This window comes from Meleagris gallopavo, chromosome 8, assembly GCF_000146605.3.
Source record: "Meleagris gallopavo isolate NT-WF06-2002-E0010 breed Aviagen turkey brand Nicholas breeding stock chromosome 8, Turkey_5.1, whole genome shotgun sequence".
Taxonomy (NCBI): Eukaryota; Metazoa; Chordata; class Aves; order Galliformes; family Phasianidae; genus Meleagris; species Meleagris gallopavo.
This window is the reverse complement of record NC_015018.2, coordinates 34,516,589-34,521,812: the sequence shown is the minus strand read 5'-3', so window position 1 is coordinate 34,521,812 and position 5,224 is coordinate 34,516,589.

The window sequence follows — 5,224 nt, the reverse complement described above, 5'->3', positions numbered from 1 at the left end:
TGAGCCCCGGCCTAGAGGTCGTTCTGAACGCTGTTGTCGATGGCAAAGATTCCCCGCTGCTTCTTCTGCTCCCGCCGCGTGTCGTACGGAAGGACGCGTGGTTGCTTTTTGCACGTCGGCGCAGCGATCCGCACGCGTTTCAGGGACGTCCTGCAGGACGGAGCTCCGTGCTGTAGCGTTTGCGGTGTTTGGACGCGGAGGCCTTTGGAGGCGGTGCTGCGTGGGACGCGGAGCTCCGAGTCGTGATCCCTGGGGACCCTCCCCACTCGGGACAGCGCTCCAGCCGCGTTCTGCACCCTTTTGGTTTCACTTTTCGTGTGAAGCAGCCTCGCTGCGAGGCCTTCATCCTTTCAGCAAACACACGTGTTTTCCCAGGACTTGCCAGCTGGGAGAGAGAGTGACAGAACATCTGCTCTGCACGCAGCCCTGTTTTCTGCCTGTTCTGGGACATGCTGTGAATTGCTGGTGCTTGTCTCCAACTACGTTTCAAGCTGGAGATGTACCACAGTCTCTCCCTAACAAAATTAGTCATTTTGACGCAGTGCGTGGTTGCCTTTTGAGTAGCTCCCTCATTGATCCTTATTCATCACAGGCACTTTGAGCCCTGTGCTAAATGCGTTCCGTTCACAGGCAGGATTGATGTATCGACTGTTTCTTTCCTAAGAGAGAATTCCAGGAGTGAAGCCTTCCCTGCAGCCAGCTCTGCTAGCAGTTCCCACAGATCGTCTTGGCATCGCTGTGATAGGATTGTCAGCCAGCTGCTCTGTGTGCTGAATTCCTGTCACTGGTGCTAGATGTCTTAAACTCCCCCAAAACAATGCTTTGAGTTTATTTTTAATAAGCCAAATTTCCTCTGATACGTGGCAGTGAATCATTTTTCGCTCGGTTCCTTCATCTCACACACCGTGCCAGCTCTGCTGCTGTAGCACTACGCTCTAGCTTTTAATAAAGGACAAGTTCTGCTGCAACAAAGGGAAGAGAACGTTTTCCCAGTGGAAGGCAATCTGCCTTTGGAAGACCTCCTCAGACTTTTTATTATTACATTATTCACTTTCTTAGTACAATACATATTTCACTTTTTGATTTACTTCCCGTCCAAATATCCTGTATTCCTTGATAGTGTGCTCCTTTCAACTGTTTTCCACTGAGGTTCCCGTTGTATTGATCCGTTTTATTTTTACATAATATATTCACATTTTCCATTTAGTTTCCGTGCTTCTGTAGTCTGTCAGTTCTGTGGCAATGCCTCTCCCACCTGTGAGATCCTAAGTGAGATGGGATGTTGTTACTCCTTAAACAAACTTTGTTCAGAAAGTTATTTCAAAAGCATGTACATCTCCTTGGGATTTGGTCAGAGCCAGACCCTGGAATGTCTGCATCAGTTCTGATATTTCTCATTATTATTAATGTGCTGCTACAGTTTCAAGGAGCATCCTAGTGCAGTCACAGGCCAAGGGCTGTTCCTTTCTTAGGGATCCCGATTGGTGCCTGCCCCACAGCTGCCCCACAGCTGCCCCACAGCTGCCCCTCACCCTTCTGGCTTCGTGACACGCTTTGCACAGTGAGGCATTATCTCAGCAGACCTCCAATCTTGCACTGGGATGCCAAGAGCTGTGAGAAAGGCATCCCCACTTAGCACAGCCCGTGCTCCAGAGTTGGAGCAATTTGCAGGAAATCCAAAAGCCCTTCAACACCACGTAACAGTTTGGGTGAGCAGGAAGCTGATTGTTTGGGTAGCAGAGGAAAGCTGTAAGAAGGTGACAGTTTGCAGAAAAAGACACAAATAAATCATTACAAAAGATGTCTTCGTAACTGTCTGACTTGGCTGCGGGGTTTTCCTTCCGTTTCCGTGATTTAATTAGCCGTTTCTAAGAACTTCCCATGCTCTGCTCCTTTGATAAGCCCCATCTGAAATTAGATGCTAATGGAGGGTGACTTATCCTCTTTTCCCACCGGCGTTCTCTCCCCACATTCTGAAACTGAGGCTCAGAGACGTTTAGTGAGATCCACACACCTCCCTGCTCACCCAGCGCCAGGCACGGCGCTCCATGCAGTGTTTGTGCTCTGGCCTCGTGCTTGCCAGGCTGCATTTACAACTGACTGTTCTTCCCAGTGAATATAAGATTCCTGTCAGTCATAAACAAATCCTGCAGGCTTGTACCCAATGGCCTACGCCTTGTAAAGACACGCATGTATTCCTTTTTATTCTTTCAGAAGCGAGTGTGCAAGCCCTTAGAAGCCGTTCCAGATGAGGTCGATGCTCGCCTCATTGACTGTGCTATGGAGCTGGATTCTAAACAGAAAGTCTCCTCTGGCTGTGGTCCTTGGGCTACAAAGACAAAGCAAAACTCTATGGTATGTTTATGCCGTCAACATATCTATTTATTAGAATGCATTTAAAGTCAGTTTTGTAATAAAATTGCGAGTAATTGTTGTTTGTTTGTTTTTTTTATGGTTCTGTACATGTTTTTATTAATTAGATTTTTGAAAACCAAGGAAGCAGAGGTACTGCCCAGCCTTGCCCAAGATGTATTGCTGGAGAATCTGTAAGTATATTAACCTTCTTTCTGTGGCATAAAAGATAGACTTGTTTTTAAGTATTAGATCCATAAAACATAAAGTTAATAAAAACCACAATTACATTTCTCAGGAATAAAGCATGTAAATAAAAGAAGGCAGATTGATTTAGCATTTCGGAGGTATGCCAGCAGAGCACAAACTAATATGTTTTCAGCAGCAGTTGGAAAATATGGAGACTGCAAACACATTTTTCACATTCACACTAAAAAGCAGAGTTTAGGAAGTAACTGAAGCAAACAGTAACATACAACTTCCTCTACCTTGTTATTATGTCTTCTTTGATTTATGGAATCATAACAAAATACTCAGGATTCCCATTCTGTTTCTTATTGTTTCCTCTAACTCGATAGTTCCTTTCCAAAGAGCAGATATACAGAATACCATCTTACACTGCACACACACTAGACCCAGCTTTAAACAAGCTGGCTAAAGAACTTGTAGTCAGCAAAGCTCGTCTCAGGCAGCCTGACATTTCAGAATAGCAGTGTAAGTCTTTGGACAGCTGAGTATTGCTGTCTTCTGGGCCATCTTGATATGAAAAGTAAGCTGGGTAAAACCAGCTTTTTTATTTGTGTAGGCTGTAATCAACAGCTGGGATTTGGCACAGCATGGTATGGAGGAACACTGCAGTGGTAGTGCTGCAATCTCCCACTTAAAGGTGATGGTTATCTTAAGCACTTTCTGTTTTACTACTCATTAAAGGCCAAACCTCAAGAGAGAATGGCTGAGAACACTGGAGGTGCTATGGTGCTCCTCCAGTTTCAGTTGTGCAGATTTTCATAGAATCACAGAATGGCCTGGGTTGGAAGGGACCTCAAGGATCACGAAGCTCCAACCCCACCACCACAGGCAGGGCCACCAACCTCCCCATTTGATACCAGCCCAGGCTGCCCAGGGCCCCATCCAACCTGGCCTTGAACACCTCCAGGGATGGATGGGGCATCCACAGCCTCTCTGGGCAGCTGTTCCAGCACCTCACCGCTCTCATAGCAAAGAACTTCCCCCTGACATCCAACTGAAATCTTCCCTCCTTGACCAACCGAAGTTTCAGGAGCCTCTTAAGCCTATGGGAGCTGAGCTGAAAAGGCATTTACTGTATAACGATCTTCAAATCATAATTAGGAACCCAGATGCCTTAGGATACATAGTTCACCTTTTCAACAAGCATTCATTTGGGTGTAACGGATGACTTCTGAATGCTTTTGAGCTTCAGCTGTAAGAACCGAGGGAGACAGACTGCTGACTGTACTCAAGAAGAGCTGGATTCTCAAAAGTAAAGAATTTTCCCACTTAACTGCCCTGTGCTGTCAATATAGTGACTCAAGTTGGTGTTACAAACATCTGGAGCCCTTGGATAGCTACTTGCTAGACTTCTTGCTGAATTAGACTCATATCATGAGTTGAAATAGAAGCTGCTTTGCTCAAAGCAGGCTGATCTAAAATGTGACTGACTCAGATTCTGCTTTCCTGGACGTTCCCTGTAGCGGTGCCAAAGTTTATGGACGTCTGTTGCGTGATGACAAATACCAGCTAGAGTTCAAGGAGCAAGATGCAGTGTTTGGTGATGGAATAATCAAGTTAGCATATATATTCAGTTCTGCATTATTTGAGTCATGGGCCTGGAACAATCTGGATGAAAGAAATGTGTGACTGCTTTTGCACCCATGGTGTGCTTTTGCAGAGGGGAGGGATTCCTTTTGACTCTGGCTTTCAGTCAGCAGGGTTTGTTAGTTTAGACATAATGCCAGACACAAAGGCAGGGCTAGAGCAACCAGGATTGTGTTCTAGTGCAGCTGAATGTGTGCTGTGCTGAGCTCATAAAGCTGTCCTGATAGAAGCTGGCTCATGTGGGTGTCCTTACATCCACAGCACAGTTTATCCACAGCTCCTCTCACTCTGGGTGAACAGATTTGTCAGTTGTGTTTCCTTCAGATCATCAGTTATTTGCAGCCATGCCATGATAGATAACACTATAGGTAACACTTGGATAAATTTAGTAGGACTTATATTAGTAATATGTTCATTCTTAAAAGAATAAAAAGCCTATAGTGAGAATAAAATGTGTAGTAAGCTGATAATTTTCTTCAGAATTAAAATTTCACCTTGGGAAAATGAGCTTGTCACAATGAATAAGATGCATCATGAAAGTCCTTCAGAACAGCTGAAATGTCCCTAAGGGAAGAGCCTCCAGGTAGCAAAATAAATAATGTTGCAATGCTTGTTCATAGTAATAATGTTAAAATTCTCTAAGAAACTGTATGCTACTGATGGGAGGGAAATTCAAAACCATAAAAGCCCACACTGGAGTAAGGCAAACAGAATACAGGCATACAGGACTGAGATGATTCGTCTTGCATAGTCTTCTCAGCACTGAACTCTGCATGAGGAACCTCATTCAAACCTGCTTTCCTGAAAGCACTTAAGTCTTTGTTTCTACACTATATGCTGTGGTTTTCAAAGTGTATTCAAAGGCAATATCACTTCTTGACTTGCTCTCTTAACACTGAAGCTTGTTTTTGTAGGCACGATCACTGCCACATGTTTCAGAAGGGGCAGCAGAAGTGCATTAAGCCACAGTTTGAGACGAGAGCAGTACTGAATTTGCAGTTGTTTTTAACCTTTGTCCACGAGTTGTTTGGGAAAG